The following is a 19,915-nucleotide window of genomic DNA, read 5'->3' on the forward strand; positions in this document are numbered from 1 at the left end:
GAAAGAAAGAAAGAAAGAAAGAAAGAAAGAAAGAAAGAAAGAAAGAAGGAGGGAAGGAGGGAGAGAGGAAGGAAGGAAGAGGGAGAGAGAGAGAGAGAGGTAAGGAGGGAGGGAAGGAGGGAGAGAGGAAGGAAGGAAGAGGGAGAGAGAGAGAGAGGTAAGGAGGGAGGGAGGGAAGGAGGAAGGAAGGAAGGGAAACAAAGAGAACAAATTCTTCTCAAAGTCTACCAAAAAACAGGAGTACTTCCTAACTCATTCTATGAGTTGAGTATAATGTGATAATAAAGACAGACATCACAGAAAAACAAAACCACAGACCACTATCACTTACGAACATAGGTGCAAAAATCCTCTGCAAATACTGGAAAACTAAATCTCACATCATATAAAAAGGATTATACACCATAACCAAGTGAGACTTAGCCCCAAGAATGCAAGGTTGGTTCAACATCTGAAAGAATTGATGTAATACATCATATTAATAGAATAAAGGAAAACCATGGGATCATCTAAATAGAGAAAAGACATTTGACAAAATCCAACACCTTTTCATAATGAAAACACTCAACAAAATAGGACAGAAGGAAACTTCCTCAGCCTGATAAGATCATCCATGAGAAACCCATAGCTAAAATCATACTTACTGGTAAAATACTGAAAACATTTCCCTAAGATCAGAAACAAGACAGAGATGTCTGTTCTCATCACTTCTATTTAGCATTGTACTGGAGGTTCAGGCCAAGCAATTAGGCAAAAACAAACAAAAAAAGAATCAAGATAGGAAAAGAGGAAGTAAAAGTACTTCTGGGGATGCCTGGGTGGCTCAGTCGGTTAAGTGTCTGCCTTTGTTTGGCTCAGGTCATGATCCCAGGGTCCTGGGATCGAGTCCCACATCGGGCTCCTTGCTCAGCAAGGAGCCTGCTTCTCCCTCTGCCTGCCTCTGTCTCTCTCTCTCTGATAAATAAATAAAATCTTAAAAAAAAAGAAAGTACTTTTTTTCTTTAAATTTTTGTATTGTTATGTTAATCACCATACATTATATCATTGCTTTTTTAAAATAATTTTTTATTGTTATGTTAATCACCATACATTACATCATTAGTTTTTGATGTAGTGTTCCATGATTCTTTGTTTGTGCATAACACCCAGTGCTCCATGCAGAATGTGCCCTCTTTAATACCCATCACCAGGCTAACCCATCCCCCCACCCCCCTCCCCTCTAGAACCCTCAGTTTGTTTTTCAGAGTCCATCGTCTCTCACTGTTCATCTCCCCCTCCGATTTACTCCCCTTCATTCTTCCCGTCCTGCTATCTTCTTCTTCTTTTTTTTTTTTAACATATATTGCATTATTTATTTCAGAGGTACAGATCTGTGATTCAAGTCTTGTAGAATTCACAGCGCTCACCATAGCACATACCCTCCCCAATGTCTATCACCCAGCCACCCCATCCCTCCCACCCCCACCACTCAGGCAACCCTCAGTTTGTTTCCTGAGATTAAGAATTCCTCATATCAGTGAGGTCATATGATACATGTCTTTCTCTGATTGACTTATTTCACTCAGCATAACACCCTCCAGTTCCATCCACCTCGTTGCAAATGGCAAGATCTCATTCCTTTTGATGGCTGCATAATATTCCGTTGTGTATATATACCACCATTCTTTATCCATTCATCTGTCGAAGGACATCTTGGCTCTTTCCACAGTTTGACTATTGTGGACATTGCTGCTATAAACATTGGGGTACACGTACCCCTTCGGATCCCTACATTTGTATCTTTGGAGTAAATACGCAGTAGTGCAATTGCTGGATTGTATGGTAGCTCTATTTTCAACTTTTTGAGGAACCTCCATACTGTTTTCCAGAGGGGTTGCACCAGCTTGCATTCCCACCAACAGTGTAGGAGGGTTGCCCTTTCTCTGCATCCCCGCCAACATCTGTCTTTTCCTGACTTGTTAATTTTAGCCATTCTGAAGGGTGTGAGGTGGTATCTCATGGAGGTTTTGATTTGGATTTCCCTGATGCTGAGCGATGTTGAGCACTTTTTCATGTGTCTGTTGGCCATTTGGATGTCTTCTTTGGAAAAATGTCTGTTCATGTCCTCTGCCCATTTCTTGATTGGATTATTTGTTCTTTGGGTGTTGAGTTTGATAAGTTCTTTATAGATTTTGGATACTAGCCCTTTATCTGATATGTCATTTGCAAACATTTTCTCCCATTCTGTTGTCTTTTCATTTTGTGGACTGTTTCCTTTGCTGTGCAAAAGCTTTTTATCTTGATGAAATCCCAATAGTTCATTTTTGCCCTGGCTTCCCGTGCCTTTGGCGATGTTTCTAGGAAGAAGTTGCTGTGGCTGAGGTCGAAGAGGTCGCTGCCTGTGTTCTCCTTTAGGATTTTGATGGATTCCTGTCTCACATTTAGGTCTTTCAAACATTTGGAGTCTATTTTTGTGTGTGGTGTAAGGAAATGGTCCAATTTCATTCTTCTGCATGTGGCTGTCCAATTTTCCCAACACCATTTGTTGAAGAGACTGTCTTTTTTCCACTGGACATTCATTCCTGCTTTGTCAACGATTAGTTGACCATAGAGTTGAGGGTCCATTTCTGGGCTCTCGATTCTGTTCCATTGATCTATGTGTGTGTTTTTGTGCCAGTACCATACTGTTTTGATGATGACAGGTTTGTAATAGAGCTGGAAGTCCAGAATTGTGATGCTGCCAGCTTTGCTTTTCTTTTTCAACATTCCTCTGGCTATTCGGGGTCTCTTCTGGTTCCATAAAAATTTCAGGATTCTTTGTTCCATTTCTTTGAATAAAGTGGGTGGTATTTTGATGGGGATTGCATTGAATGTGTAGATTGCTCTAGGTAGCATTGACATCTTCACAGTGTTTGCTCTTCCAATCCATGAGCATGGAACGTTTTTCCATTTCTTTGTGTCTTCCTCAATTTCTTTCATGAGTATTTTATAGTTTTCTGAGCACACATCCTTTGCCTCTTTGGTTAGATTTATTCCTAGATATCTTATGGTTTTGGGTGCAATTGTAAATGGGATCGACTCCTTAAATTGTCTCTCTTCTGTCTTGTTGTTGGTGTATAGGAATGCCACTGATTTCTGTGCATTGATTTTATATCCTGCCACTTTATTAAATTCCTGTATGAGTTCTAGCAGTTTTGGGGTGGAGTCTTTTGGGTTTTCCACATAAAGTATCATATCATCTGCAAAGAGTGAGAGTTTGACTTCCTCCTTGCTGATTTGGATGCCTTTGATTTCTTTTTGTTGTCTGATTGCTGTGGCTAGGACTTCTAATACTATGTTGAATAGCAGTGGTGAGAGTGGACATCCCTGCCGCATTCCTGACCTTAGGGGAAAAGCTCTCAGCTTTTCCCCATTGAGAATGATATTCGCTGTAGGTTTCTCATAGATGGCTTTTATGATATTGAGGTATGTACCCTCTATCCCTATGCTCTGAAGAGTTTTGATAAAGATAGGATGCTGTACTTTGTCAAATGCCTTTTCTGCATCTATTGAGAGAATCATATGATTCTTGTTCTTTCTTTTGTTAATATATTGTATCACGTTGACTGATTTGTGGATGTTGAACCAACCTTGCAGCCCAGGGATAAATCCCACTTGGTCATGGTGAATAATCCTTTTAATGTACTGTTGGATCCTATTGGCTAGTATTTTGGTGAGAATTTTTGCATCCACGTTCATCAAAGATATTGGTCTGTCATTCTCCTTTTTGATGGGGTCTCTGTCTGGTTTGGGGATCAAGGTAATGGTGGCCTCATAAAATGAGTTTGGAAGTTTTCCTTCCATTTCTATTTTTTGGAACAGTTTCAGGAGAATAGGTATTAATTTTTGTTTAAATGTTTGGTAGAATTCCCCTGGGAGCCATCTGGCCCTGGGCTTTTGTTTGTTGGGAGATTTTTGATGACTGCTTCAATTTCCTTAGTGGTTATAGGTGTGTTCAGGTTTTCTATTTTTTCCTGGTTCAATTTTGGTAGTTGATACATCTCTAGGAATGCATCCATTTCTTCCAGGTTATCTAATTTGGTGGCATAGAGTTGCTCCTAATATGTCCTTACAATTGTTTGTATTTCATTGGTGTTGGTTGTGATCTCTCCTCTTTCATTCATGATTTTGTTGATTTGGGTCATTTCTCTTTTCTTTTTGATCAGTCTGGCCAGGGGTTTATCAATCTTGTTAATTCTTTCAAAGAACCTGCTCCTAGTTTCGTTGATCTGTTCTACTGTTCTTTTGGTTTCTATTTCATTGATTTCTGCTCTGATCTTTATTATTTCTCTTCTCCTGCTGGGTTGAGGCTTTATTTGCTGTTTTTACTCCAGCTCCTTTAGGTGTAGGGTTAGGTTGTGTATTTGAGACCTTTCTTGTTTCTTGAGAAAGGCTTGTATTGCTATATACTTTCCTCTTAGGATGGCCTTTGCTGCATCCCAAAGATTTTGAACAGTTGTGTTTTCATTTTCATTGGTTTCCATGAATTTTTTTAAATTCTTCTTTAATTTCCTGGTTGACCCATTCATTCTTTAGTAGGATGCTCTTTAGTCTCCGTGTATTTGAGTTCTTTCCAACTTTCCTCTTGTGACTGAGTTCTAGTTCCAAAGCATTGTGGTCTGAAAATATGCAGGGAATAATCCCAATCTTTTGGTACCGGTTGAGACCTGATTTGTGACCTAGGATGTGATCAATTCTGGAGAATGTTCCATGGGCACTAGAGAAGAATGTGTATTCCATTGCTTTGGGATGGAATGTTCTGAATATGTCTGTGAAGTCGATTTGGTCCAGTGTGTCATTTAAAGTCTTTATTTCATTGTTGATCTTTTGCTTAGATGATCTGTCCATTTCAGTCAGGGGGGTGTTAAAGTCCCCCACTATTACTGTATTGTTGTCCATGTGTTTCTTTGCTTTTGTTATTAATTGCCTTATATAATTGGCTGCTCCCATGTTAGGGGCATAGATATTTACAATTGTTAGATCTTCTTGGTGGATAGACCCTTTAAGTAGGATATAGTGTCCTTCCTCATCTCTTATTACAGTCTTTGTTTTAAAATCTAATTTATCTGATATAAGGATTGCCACCCCCACTTTCTTTTGGTGTCCATTAGCATGGTAAATGGCTTTCCACCCCCTCACTTTCAATGTGGGGGTGTCTTTGGATCTAAAACGAGATGCTGTCTCTTGGAGACAGCATATTGATGGGCCTTGTTTTTTAATCCAATCTGATAGCCTGAGTCTTTTGATTGGGGCATTAAGCCCATTTACGTTCAGGGTAACTATTGAAAGATATGAATTTAGTGCCATTGTATTGCTTGTAAGGTGACTGTTACTGTATATTGTCTGTGTTCCTTTCTGGTCTATGCTGCTTTTAGGCTCTCTCTTTGCTTAGAGGACCCCTTTCAATATTTCTTGGAGGGCTGGTTTCGTGTTTGCAAATTCCTTTAGTTTTTGTTTGTCCTGGAAGCTTTTTATCTCTCCTTCAATTTTCCGTGACAGCCTAGCTGGATATAGTATTCTTGGCTGCATATTTTTCTCGTTTAGTGCTCTGAAGATATCTTGCCAGTCCTTTCTGGCCTGCCAGGTCTCTGTGGATAGGTCTGTTGCCAATTTAATTTTCTACCATTATAGGTTACATATCTCTTCTCCTGAGCTGCTTTCAGGATTTTCTCTTTGTCTCTGAGACTCGTAAGTTTTACTGTTAGATGTCGGGGTGTTGACCTATTTTTATTGATTTTTGAGAGGGGTTCTCTGTGCCTCCTGGATTTTGATGCCTATTTCCTTTCCCCCATTAGGGAAGTTCTCTGCTATAATTTGCTCCAAAGTACCTTCTGCCCCTCTCTCTCTTTCTTCTACTTCTGGGATCCCAATTATTCTAATGTTGTTTCATCTTATCGTATCGCTTATCTCTCGAATTCTGCCCTCGTGATCCAGTAGTTGTTTATCTCTCTTTTTCTCAGCTTCTTTATTTTCCATCATTTGGTCTTCTATATCGCTGATTCTCTCTTCTGCCTCATTTATCCTAGCAGTTAAAGGTATTAATATTTCCCATTTTATTAATTAAATTGAATTTTTTTTCTTTTTCAAGAAGAAAAAAATTTTTGATTGCACCTCATTAATAGCCTTTTTGATTTCAATTTGGTTAGATTTAGTTCTTTTATTTCTCCAGGAAGGGTGTGTCTAATAACTTCCATGCTTTTTCAAGCCCAGCTAGTATCTTTAAAATCATGATTCTGAACTCTAGGTCCGACATCGTAGTAATGTCCATATTGAGTAGGTCCCTGGCAGATGGTACTACCTCTTGTTCTTTTTGCTGAGGTGATCTTCTTCATCTTGTCATTTTGTCCAGAGGAGAATAGATGAATGAGAGAACAAAATGCTAACAGGTTAACAACGTCCCCAGAAAATATACTCTAAACAAATCAGAAAAGACCTGAAACCGGGGGAAAAGAAAGGGAAAGAAAGAAAAAAGAAAGAGAAAAAAAGAAGAAAAAGAAAAAGATAAAAACAAACAAAAATAGAACAAAACAAAAAAAAAACAGAATATGATCAAATATGATCAAGCTAGTGCATAGATCAGTGCCACACACTAGAATTTGGGGGTATTTTGGTCTGTTAGAAGAAAGTGCCTCCTAAAATGTAAAGAAAGAAAGACTTATATATGTACAAAATCAGGGTTGATACAATGAAGGGATGGAAGATGACTGTAAAGGTGAAAATTATAAAAGATTTTATAAAAGGAATTGATAAGAGAAGAAGTTGTTTGAAAAAAGAAAGAAGAAGATTTAAAAATAAAAAAGAAGGGAGAGAATGTAATCAGGCAGGAGACTAGAACAAAGCCATACACTAGTGATTTAGGGAATATTTTGATCTGTTAGAAGAAAGTGTATCTCAAAATTTTAAAGAAAGACCAACTTATATATATGTATATGCCAAAAATAAGGGTAACTACTATGAAGGGATAGAATATGACTCTAAAAATGAAAAATAAAAATGTTTTTTTAAAAAGAGATTGATAAGATGTTGGTTGAAAAAGGGAAAAAGAAAAATTCAAAAAAAGTTTAAAAAAATTAACTTTGAAAGACTAATGAATCATGGTACAAAAGCCATGAATTCTATGTGCAGTATTCCCTTAGCGCTGGAGTTCTCCCGTTCTCCTTGATCGGTAAACTTGGTCTTGGCTGGCTGTTCGTGCTGATCTTCTGGGGGAAGGGCCTGTTGCCATGGTTCCCAAAGCACTCTGTGCTCACCCGGCCTGTGATCGAGCATTTCCATCTCTGGCACCCAACCCCGTGTGGAGTCTCCAAACCCAGCAGATCCTTGCGGGGCGCTCCTGCGCTGTTCCTCCCGGGGGAGGAAGGGGACTCTCCCCGGATCTGCCGCTTTTTGGGTCCCTGCAGGAGGAGCAGTGGCCAGACTGTGCCACGGATCACAGTTTATGGCCACCCCAAGCTGGGAGCCCGCACCTCGGCTCCGTCTCTGCAGCTGGCTTCCCCGCTCCGATACCTGGGAGCTCTGCTGCGCTCAGGCACCCCCGGTCCTTCTGTGATCCCGAGGGTCCTGAGAACACACTGTCCCACGAGGGTTCCACCCCCCGCTTAGCCACTGGAGCGACGTCCCTCAGTGGAGCCAACTTCTAAAAGTTCCAATTTTGTGCTCCGCGGCTCTGTCACTTGCCAGAAGCGGCCCATGGTGCCCCCCCCCCCCCACCCTCCTGCATAATACCCTCGCCCTCTCTCTTCCCCCCTCCCTCCCTTCCGAAAGAGGTCGGCTTTCTGTTCGGAGTGTTGTTACTATTCTTATCTTCGATCTCCTGTTGAGTTCGTAGGTGTTCCGAATGATTTGATCCCTATTCAGCTGAATTCCTGAGACCAGAGGAAATCCAGGTTTCCTACTCCTCCGCCATCTTGCTCCACCCTCAAAAGAAAGTACTTCTGTTCCTGAACCCCAAAGTTTGCCCATCACTCAAAAGAGCAATACTAAAGAGACAGGTTTTGATTGGAAAGGAATTTGAGCCTTATTCAGGAGGCAAGCCACCTGGGGAGTAGGCAGACTTTTGTCCCAAAACCAACTCCAAGCTTTCTGCCGGGCCCAGGGGTTTTTAAAGGGGTTTAGGGTAGTTAATCAGCAAAGGGAGTGCAGTGGCCTGCAACATGTCTTGATCACGTGCAGAGTGCATGGTGCCAGCAACAGACATGACCTCAGTGCTTGGGGGAATGTGGCAGGAGGTGCAGCTCCTGTTCTGTGAAATGCAGGAGTACTTTCCACAAAGGAGGGCAAGTACTACAGATACACAAAGGGAGGTTAGTTAAATCATTTGTGTGACCTAAAGAAGAAAAACATTTTGCTAGAAAAGCCAAGGCAGATTCAGACGGGAACATAGGGTCCTTCACTCCTCAAGGCCCATGGTCTGTCTGCTACAGATCCGGGGACTTAGGTCAGCATGTAAGGAGTGCATTAGCCTGAAGCAAGTTAATCCTTAAGACCAGCCGGAGTCCTATTACGCTTCTATCTGCAGATGACATGATCTCGTATGTAGAAAACTCTGAAGAATCCACCAAAAAACTATTAAAGCTGATAAACAAGTTAAATTCAAGTAGCAGGATACAAGATCAGTATAGGAAAATCAGTTGAATTTCTATACTTTAGCAACAAACAACCTGAAAATTAAATTAAGAAAATAATTTCATGTATAGCATCAGAAAGAATAAAATAAGAATACATGTAACTGAGGAAGTGCAAGACTTGCATACTGCAAACAACAACATATTGTTAAAAAAAAAAAAAGCAAAGAGGATCTAAATACATGAAAAGACATCCAGTGTTTATATATTGGAAGACATGATATTTTTAAGATGACAATACTATGCAAATGGAACTACAGATTCAGTGTGATCTGTATAAGAATCCAAGTGCCTTTTTTGGAGAAATGGATGAGCTGATCCTAAAATTCGTATAGAAATGTGCCAAACGATTTTGAAATGATTGCTGTCCATCAATACGAGAAGGGGCGAATCAATCATGACATTTTTATACAATGGGGTACCACACAGAAATTAAAAAAAAATTCTTCAACATTCAGCAACACAGCTGATTCTTACACACACAAGGTTGAGCAAAAGGGACCAGACAAAAAAGTTCATAATGTAAGTGTACTAAGTTCTATTTACATGAAGTTCAAAAACAGGCAAATCTATGCTGTCAGATGTCAGAAGGGTGACCTTTAGGAAGAGGTATTGACTGGAAGGGGGAATGAGGGAGCCTGCTGACATGTTGGAAGTGCCTTATATCCTGATTTGGGTGATAGTTACCTCGTTGTCTACATATTAAAAATTCATTGAACTATACACTTAGTATAAAAGACCGTATGTACTGTACTGTAAATGTTAGACCTTAATACAAAAGAAAAAATCAGAAGTTTAAATCCCTTCACTTTGCCATACATGCATGACCCTCTTTGTCTCATCTCAGTTTCTCTATTGTGTTAATTAATCTCACCATCTATAAAGAGTTTTGATAAAGATCATAGCTATGGTGCTTATTTAAAATGTGGATTCTTGGGGCGCCTGGGTGGCTCAGTCAGTTAAGCATCTGACGCTTGATTTCAGCTCAGGTCATGATCTCAGGGTCATGAGACTGCATTGGGCTCTTGCTCAGCAGGGAATCTGCTTTAGTTTCTCTCCTCGCCCTCTCTCTCTGCCCCTCCCCCTATTTGTGCTTTCTCTCTCAAATAAATAAATAAATCTTTTTAAAAAAATAATAAAAACAGGGGCACCTGGGTGGCTTAGTTTAGCATCTGCCTTCAGCTCAGTTCATGATCCTGGAATGCCAGGGTCCAGCCCCAGGGAGCCTGCTTCTCCCTCTGCCCTTCGCCCTGCTCCTGTTCTCTCTTGCTCACTCTCTTTCAAATAAATAAAATCTTAAGATAAAGAAAGAAAGAAAGAAAAATAAAAAAATAAAAAAATAAAATAAATTTAAAAATGTGGATTACTCGGTCCCTTTCTAGATCTCTTGGACTGTGGTCTTTAGGAAAGAGACTCAGGACTCTGCATTTTTAGCACAGAAGCTGGAGAAGCACTGCAACAGGGAGAGCAGGAGGGAGTCTACAGGACACCGAAGGCCTAATCCACCCCATCCCCCACCCAGCTCAAATCAGCTCCACTGTAGCATTTTCAAACCAAGGCCAGGCAGAAAAATTGAGTGACATTGTGTATTGTTTCAGCCTGATGTGGGGGAAGCAGAAGACTGTTCCTCTTCTAAGCCTTGGCGGGACAGGCCTTTCCCTGTTGGATGTGCCTTTGTTTGGGTTGAAAGTTCCATCCCTTTTTTGCCCCTTTCCAAAGGAATTCAAGTGTTGTGCTTGTTGCTGTTGCTGTTGTTGTTTTCCCTGCCTCATCATCCTCGTTGAGCTGGAGTATTCAGAGTTCCATAGGATTTTGTTTGTTTAATTTTGGGCTTTGAAGTTGGAGTAAAGGAGTTTTTGCTTTATGTTTTTATTAGTTATCTATGGCTTCCATATGTAAATCTTTACATGGAAAGCATTTTATGTTCTAGCATGAGCTGCAGGACAGAATTTAGTCATTAATCGAGTCCCTTGTGCGGGTACCTGACGTGAAGAAATCCAGTCAGTAACATTGCCACTTTCTACTTTGCAGTAGTTTTCTAAATCAGTAAATGAAGCTGGTGGTGGGGGTGTTGAACAGGTGGGTAGGAAGGTGAATGGGGGGGGTGTGAGATTATAATGCCTGGATCTTTAGTAAACACAAGCACTGTACACATTTTGTTAGTGAGCTGTTTGTGTTGTAGGAAAGACGTTAGGGTTTGAAGTCGACAGCCAAGAAAGAATTCTTGAGGCGTCTTTGGTGCAAAAAGGTGACTTTATTAAAGCAAGCGCACAGTACCAGAGACAGAAAGAGCTGCTGCCCCGGGGTTGTGAGGGGTGGCTGATTATATACTATGGGGTCGGGGGAGGTAAGGAAAAGGAAAGTTTCAAGAGAACTTTCATATGCTAAAGAGGACCTACAAGATACCTGAGGCCTTGCCAGTGTCAAGTTAAGGTTGTTTTTCCCCCTCTAGCAAGGCATGAACAGTAAGATACTGGGGAGATTCCTAGAAGAATGTCACACCTGTCCCACTCAGGAGTGGGGGGTGGGGGGGAGGTTGCAGGGTGTCAGCTTATGCTTTGTCTTCAGCCAGCATGCTGCTCCCTCACATTTGCATAACAATGTTCTTGGAGTGTGGAATGTGCCACCAAAACCAAAAATAATGTGCTGGAAATTTATTTTCATTTAAAATGAGTTATGCCTTCTTATGGGCCCCCATAAAGGGGGATCCCAAATTATCCTGAATCTGCTTTCCAGTGTTCACAATTCTCCACCTAATACAGTTAGGATCACCTCAGTGTAGAAAAACACTTCGTTTGTTCACAGAAGGTACTCCTTCAGGATAGACAAATTAGAAAAAGGCACCCCTCTTTTTGGCTGAGGAAGCCTAGAGTTAGGAGGCTTGGTTTGGCATACAGAGCCCCAGCAGGGTATCAGCTTTTTTCTTGTGCCCTCTCCGGTGTGTGGCCTTGTGCAAGGCCCAGCTGTGTGTGGAGCCAATGGACCAATGACAATATGGTGTGCATTCCCAGAAACTCTCTTTATCCATACATTGATTCTGCTAAGGCAGTGGGCAATGACTACAGCACAAGAACTGATTTATTTATGAGACTAATGGGGCAGAGGCCTTTACCCAGTTGTGCAGGAGGAGAACCTTCTCAGCCTCTTCTGAATCTGTCCCCACTTTTTTATTTTGGACACGTTGGTCCTGAGAACTGCAAAAATTCTGGGCACGAATGACTCTATCCAGACCCCTGCATTAGAACTGACCAAACTCTAGCATGGGTTCTCACAGCCCAAGGCCTGGGGATGCTCTGGCCCTGCTTAAGTTCCTGTCTGTAAAAGCTTACAGCTGCCAAGAGAATGACTGTTCCAGCCAATATCTGACCAAAGGCCCTTGACTTCCCTTTCTTAGAGCATTTATTTAAAAAACAAACAAAGGAAACTTCCAGGCACCTGGCTGGCTCAGTCAGAAGAGGATGCGACTCTTAATCATGAGATCATGAGTTTGAGGCCCACGTTGGCGCTACAGATTACTAAAACAAAATAAATAAACTTTACAAAAGAAAAAATAAAAATAAAAATAAAAAATCTTCCAGTTGTAAATCCTTTCTCTGTGAGATGTCTATGTATTTCCTATAACCCAGGAATGTCTTTTTCAAAGACCTGAAAACCATTTCTTTGAAATGTAATAATCCGGTTAATAAGACCTCTGTCTCTCAGGCTGTGGGAAGAAGCCTAACTTGGATAAATTCCAGTTAGCAGACATAGATGGCTGAATCACACTGATATTAAGCAACACTCTTGCCCACTTTTTGTAACTTTTCACTTCTCCAGCCCTTAGTCCTTCTCCCTATCCCTCATTCTGTAACCAAACTATGGTGAGTTGGCTCCTTGATTAGTTATAGAGACTACACCACGCAGAGTTATCACCCAAGGGAAACTTTATTTGCAGCAAATGAGATCTTGGGAAATAACTTCCAAAGTCCTGACTCCCTAAGCAGGGATGGGAGGTTTAGGATGGATATTCGGAAAAGGGAGCTTTGTCATTGAATGGAAAGGTGGGCATAAGGTTATTCAGGAGCACTTAGAAAACATGCCTCGGGGCACCTGGGTGGCTTAGTTGGTTAAGCGTCTCCCTTCGGCTCAGGTCAAGATCCGGGAGTTGCGGGAGCCTGGGTGGCTCAGTCGTTAAGCGTCTGCCTTCGGCTCGGGTCATGATCCCAGGGTCCTGGGATCGAGTCCCACGTCGGGCTCCCTGCTCAGCAGAAGACCTGCTTCTCCCTCTCCCACTCCCCCTGCTTGTGTTCCTGCTCTCGCTGTGTCTCTCTCTGTCAAATAAATAAATAAAATCTTAAAACACACACACACACACACACACACACACACACACACACACACAAGATCCGGGAGTCGCGGGATTGAGCCCCCGCATCGGCCTTCCTGCTCCGCAGGGAGTCTCCTTCTCCCTCTGTACCTCACTCCTCTCTCACTCTCTCTCTCAAATAAATAAAATCGTAAAGCAAAAACAAAAATGTACTTAAAAATACTGACTACTATAAGCATTCATTAAAAAGAAAAACATGCCTATACACAAATCCTTTGTTATGTTATCGAAGGTTGTACTCCTCCCAGGGCGGAGACTTGAACGTGTTGGTGAAGCAGAGGTAACTGTCAGACGAACGGAAGGAGCTATGGGTACGCTCTGAGAGCTGGTATAAACTGGACGGGGTCTTGGGCTCCTTATCTACAGTAAGGAATGCAGGGCGTTGCTTGCTTTTGAAACAGTACTGGGAGTTTTACCATTGATTCATTGTGTCTGATAGAGTTAGGCTATTTCCTGGCCTTGTAGAGAGTTAATTTTTGCATTCCCTTTGTTCCCTTGAAATCCTAACTACTGACATTTTCACATTTCTTTGTAATTCTGATACCTCCTAAGGAAGTTCTGCAAGTAATGTTTTAGGGCAAGAAGAGCCCTCGAGGCATTCGGAAAATCGCTGGGGACCTAAAATCATTTGTCCTGTGTCACAAAATCTACGTCTGGTTTGTTTTTTTTTCTTTGTCTTTCTTTTTCCAGGGACCACGAACTCTTTCTGCTTACAATTCTCTTTTTAAAACGTCCAGTCACCTCTGCGTATATCAGAACTGAGCTCAGCTCTTTCCCTTCCTGCCTTTACCCCCCTACATTGTTACTGAATAAAATCTGTCTTTACCCCCTTTAACCAGTGTGCAGTTTTACCTTTGATAGTTCTTCTACTGGTCCTTATCCTGGTTCTTTCTATGTAAGTAATATAACTTCCTGTAACTTAATGTTCTAGCACTCAGAGCGTGGCAGGATTTTTTTTCTCCATCTGTGTCCGCGGTTCTTGGTCACGCCACTTCGAAGAATGAAGAGGTAGACCAGGCAGGAAGGTGGGCAGCAAAGCAAGGTTTATTGAGTGATAGCAAAGTGACAGTACAAAACTTCCAAGGAGGGAGGGGACCCAAAGGGGTTGCCACCAGTGTTTCTAAGTCTAGGGGTTTTTATGGGCTTGTTGGCAGGCTGTTTTAATCTGATTAACCCTCCATGCGCCTGTCATCCCACCAGATTTTTGTCACCTGTCTATCATGGGAAAGGGTGGAGGACTCCTTCCAGGGCGGTGTAAAATCCTCCTAAGGGTGTTAGGGTGGAGGGGCCCCTTGTCCTTGCCTGCCGGCCTGCCTTCCAACTATCCTTCATCAATAGTTTTCCCCATTGCTATCTAGTTTCCATAAACATAGTACTTATTTTTTTTAAAGATTTTATTTATTTATTTGACAGAGAGAGACACAGCGAGAGAGGGAACACAAGCAGGGGGAGAGGGAGAGGGAGAAGCAGACTTCCTGCCGAGCAGGGGGCCCGACGCGGGGCTCGATCCCAGGACACTGGGATCACGACCTGAGCCGAAGGCAGACGCTTAAGGACTGAGCCACCCAGGCGCCCCAAAATAGTACTTATTTTAAAAGTTTTATTTATTTAAGTAATCTCTACACCCAATGTGATGCTCAAATTCATGACTTTAAAATCAAGATCAAGAGTCACATGCTCCTCCAACTGAGCCAGCCAGGCGCCACCCCCAGTAAAGATAATACTTAATCACTGCATAGTATGGGTTTTGTGCTATAAATTTCTTAACCAAAAACCCATTAGATTTTTTTTATTATAAAAGGATTCTATGTTCATCATGCAAAATGATAAAAATACCACAAACAAAATATAAATCACCTATCCAGTAATCCCACTACCCTGTTTTGCCTTCTTCTAATCCATTTTCCAACTTTTTTGCTATTAACCTTTCAATATGTATCCTTATGGTCTATATATTCTCTGAATATATTTGTATGATTAAGCATAATTCTAAAAGCAAAGGTGGGATCGCACTTTTTATTTTTTTTTAAATTTTATTTATTTATTTGAGAGAGAGAGAATGAGAGATAGAGAGCATGAGAGGGAAGAGGGTCAGAGGGAGAAGCAGACTCCCTGCTGAGCAAGGAGCCCGATGTGGGACTCGAACCCGGGACTCCAGGATCATGACCTGAGCCGAAGGCGGTCGCTTAACCAACTGAGCCACCCAGGCGCCCAGGATCACACTTTTTAAACAGATGTCTTTTCTACTTAATATTTTCTGATGTAATTAAATATTGTTCAGAAATGCAATTTTAAAATGACACAACATTCCATTGTTGGTACATTGGAGGTACCATCATTCATTTAGCACCTTCATGGTGGACTTTCCAGTCTTTTCCCCACCACCAGTATTTCTCTATTACGGACAATATTGAAATAGTCTTATAGGCAAATCTTTGTGCTCATCCTTATTTAGTTCCTTTGGATAAATTCTGAAGGGCGCATTAACTCCACTGAAGACCCAGCTCCCTCTCTTTTTTGGCTTTATGACCATAAATCTCCCTTTCCTCTTTGGTCACGTCTCTGCTTCCCGTGTAGGATCTTACGAAGACTTAGATCTTCAAAATCGAAATCCTATTCGATTTTGGCTAGGCATGTGCTTTTTTCTCCCACTCTTCCTCAGCAAGCTCACTCATCCCATGGCTTCAGTGGCCACTCCTCTGCTGATGACTTGCTGTCCACACCTGCAGTCTAGATATGTAGCCAGAGCCCCAGTCCCTAAAGATCCATTTCATATGGCTCCACTTGGATGTCTCACAGCACATAAAACTCAACATAGCCAAAATGGAATTCAGGATTTTACCTCCCAAATCCTCATCCTTCAGGGATTCCTGTTTTAGTGAGCAGCACCACCATCCACCCAATGCTTCAAGTCCAAAACCCGATGGTCTTACTGGTCTTCTCTAGTACATTGCACATTTTGCCAAGGCTTGTTGACCCTACTTCCTACCTTTGAGTGTTAGAATTCATTTACTTCTCTTCATCCTCACTGTGATCTCTAGACCAAACTGTCATCAGTCTGTATTACTTCCATAACTGGCTCCTTGCCTCCAGTCATATTTTCTTCAATTCATTTTCCACATTGCAGCCTGAGAAAATTTGCTAACATGCAAGTGTAGTCATGTCACTCTGAAATTTAAACTCCTTAAGTGGCTCTCTTGTTGCCTTTGGAGCCAATGGACCAATGACAATATGTCCATACTCTTTATCATGGCTGACCAGGACTTTTTATTTTATTTTATTTTTTTAGATTTTATTTATTTGACAGAGAGAGACACAGCGAGAGAGGGAACACAAGCAGGGGGAGTGAGAGAGGGAGAAGCAGGCTTCCCGCGGAGCAGGGAGCCTGATGCGGGGCTCGATCCCAGGACCCTGGGATCATGACCCGAGCCAAAGGCAGATGCCCAACCGACTAAGCCACCCAGGTGCCCCTGACCAGGACTTTTTACAAGAGTAACTGGTCCTGCCTATTTGTCCAGCCTCATTTCTTGACACTCTACACTCCGCTAAAAGCTTTGGTTGTCTTCTCAGTTGTTCCAGTAAACCATTGTTCTACCCTTAGTAATCACATTTCTTGTTGGCTTTTCTAGTCCCATTCATCACATTACCACATCAGAGAGTCCATCTAGCACAATGCCTAATGTATTTGACATTTTATTTTTTTAAGTTTTCTCATTGCTTTTATTTTATCCTTTTAAAGGTTTTATTTATTTGTCAGAGAGAGAGGGAGAGAGCGTACAAGCAGGGGGAGCAGCAAGCAGAGGGAGAAGCAGGCTCCCCGCTGAGCAAGGAGCCCAATGCGGGACTCGATTGCGGGACTCGAGTCCCGGACTCTGGGACCATGACCCGAGCTGAAGGCAGACGCTCAACCAACTGAGTCACCCAGGCATCCCCGTATTTGACATTTTAAAAAAATATGTGTTGTTACAATTTTATTTATTTGACAGAGAGAGAGACATCGAGAGAGGGAACACAAGCAGGGGGAGTGGGAGAGGGAGAAGCAGGCTTCCCGCCGAGCAGGGAGCCCAATGCCGGGCTCGTTACCAGGACCCTGGGATCATGACCTGAGCCGAAGGCAGATGCTTAACGACAGAGTCATCCAGGCACCCCAGACATGTGTTGAGTTAATAGATGTATAAATATTGGGTGAGAGGGTGTTAATACACATATTCTCTATAAGCTGGATATATACTAACTGAGAAGAGGTATAGTTAAGTCTATATAAGTCTAGAGTAATTCAGAGCAATGGTCAAATTCCTGCTCCAGCACCTTGGGTCAATTTCCATACTTCTCTAAACTTGTTCCAAAGATATAGTGTCGGGGCGCCTGGGTGGCTCAGACGGTTGGGCGTCTGCCTTCGGCTCAGGTCATAATCCTGGGGTCCTGGGATCGAGCCCCACGTCTGGCTCCCTGCTCCGCAGGAGGCCTGCTTCTCCCTCTCCCACTCTCCCTGCTTGTATTCCCTCTCGCTGTCTCTCTCTCTCTGTCAAATAAATAAAAAAAAAAAAAATCTTAAAAAAAAAAAGATATAGTGTCTACCTCAAATAGTGTGAAAATTAAGCAAGACAACTAAGGTAAAATGTTCAGTACTTCAGGGGAAGAAAACTTTTCCTTTCTTCCCTTCTAAGTTCTCTGTTTTAGTCCAATAATTGACATAAGACAGGGGCACCTGGCTGGCTCAATCAGTAGAGCATAAGGCTATTGACCTTGGGGTCATGAGTTCTACATTGGGGGTAGAGATTACTAAAAAAAAAAAAATTAAAAAAAATAGACATAAGACAGATTAACAAGAGAAAAACTTAATTACAGGCTTCTAGGAGCCCCACCAAGACCTGAGAGGCTCTCCACTAGTCAGGCAATTGAGGTTCATATGCCATCCTGAGCTAAAGAAAAGAGGGTAAGGATCTGGGATTTCATAGGGGAGAGAGATAGTTCATAGGAAGATGGGAAGAGCCAATATATGGTTAAACAAACGCTTGCCATGCTATGAAGAGAAGTCTTTCTTACGCTAAAAAAAATTATCTTTGGTAATAGCTCTCTTCCTGATACGGGCTCTCTAGCTCAATTTCTTTAGGGCAGTTAAAGGGGTGGTAAAAAGCTCTTTTTGAATCTGTTGGGCCTTGATTGTCTTTAGCTCCAAATAATCTGCATGCTAAAGTGGCACATTCTGGGGTGGCCTGCTCTGAACCGCATCAGTACAGTATCTGGCATAGAAGTGTTTAATAAATGTAATCTAGTAATAGTGACAATGGAGATTATGATACATTGCCTCCAGATGGGTGTTCCATTTTGAATGCCAACCTATTATACTGTTTAGCTGTTTCAATAAGCCTTCCAGTTGCTACTAGCAATTAAAAATAATTTCTCTTATTGCCTACAATAAGACAGGCAAACATTTCACATTTCTTAAATTAATACCTATTATTAGACCTTCAGTATTTATACATTTATACATTTTGGCTTTCTTAAAAAAAAATGCTTCAGGGGCGCCTGCCTGGTTCAGTTGGAGGAGCATGTGACTCTTGATCTCGGTGTCATGAGTTTGAGCCCCACGTTGGATGCAGAAATTACAAAAAGAAATAAACTTTAAAAAAAAAAAAGGTTTAAAAGAGTGCTTCAGTGATGTCTTCATGAGCATAACTTTTTTCTTCTTCCTAAAAGATCCCTTCAGATAGATTTCCAGTAGTATTATGGTAACATATTCACATTTTCAGAACTTTTGATATGCATTGCCAGGTTGCTTTCTGTAAAGTACAGACTCCTTATTCTAATTTTAGGAGACTTCTCTAAATCCTGATTTTTCTACTTGTTTTTTTTTTCTACTTGTTTTTAATTAAAAATGAAAAACATAATTTTACTTTCCTTTGTATTCTTTTTTTTTAAAGATTTTATTTACTTATTTGTCAGAGAGAGAGAGCATGTGCGAGGGGGAGTGGCAGAGGGCGTGGGAGAAGCAGACTCCCCACTGAGCAGGGAGCCCGACACGACACGGGGCTCGATCCCAGGACCCTGTTATTATGACCTGAGCCCAAGGCGGATGCTTAACCGACTGAGCCACCCAGGGGCCCCTTTCATGTGTATTCTTTATGTATATGGTGTGGTGAGCACTTTAGCCAGTAACTTGTTTCTAAATGACTACAGCCCCTTGTTATCCTTTCTCACAGTGATATTAGAGACTTACTATGGTCATGTGTGAATTGTGTTAAAATCAAATGCACTATATATGATTAAATGTAGGATACTCCTGGGCCACTTGGGTGGCTCAGTCCGTTTGAGTGTTGGCCTCTTGATTTCAGCTCAAGTCACGATATTGGGGTCATGAGATGGAGCCCTGCATCAGGCTCCATGCAGTCTGCTTCAGATTCTCTCTTCCCCTCCCCCATCTCTAAAAGAAATAATTAAAAAATCAGATACTCTTTAATAGTCAAAAATTCGTGTTCTTTTCCACTAACTATTAGGTAAGTCACAGAGAGCACTGATTTCTGCAAAATGCAGTTACTTAATACAGGAGCAAAAATCAAAGAATAGTATCTATATGGTAAAATATATATGCTATAGAAGAATGTTTATTTTTATTTATTGTATTTTTAGATATCAAGGAGATAGCGTTTAACTTTGACTTTTAGTTAGGACTGCATTTGTTGGGAAGTAACACAGAAGACTTGGAGGTAGGCAGTGTGTGATTGGTGTGACAGCTCCATAATGTCATCATTTCCCGGGTTCCTATCCCTTGGCTCTGGTATGGATTTCATTTACATGGATTTCATTCCCATGGTCAAATGGCAAGAGGCAAAGGGATATCTGAATCTGTCTTTTTTTTTTTTTTCATCAGAAATACAAAGCTTTGGGGCACCTAGGTGGCCCAGTT

This window comes from Callorhinus ursinus, unplaced genomic scaffold (genome assembly GCF_003265705.2).
Source record: "Callorhinus ursinus isolate GAN/ISIS: 27379988/994484 unplaced genomic scaffold, GSC_fseal_2.0 scaffold23, whole genome shotgun sequence".
NCBI classification, from domain to species: Eukaryota; Metazoa; Chordata; class Mammalia; order Carnivora; family Otariidae; genus Callorhinus; species Callorhinus ursinus.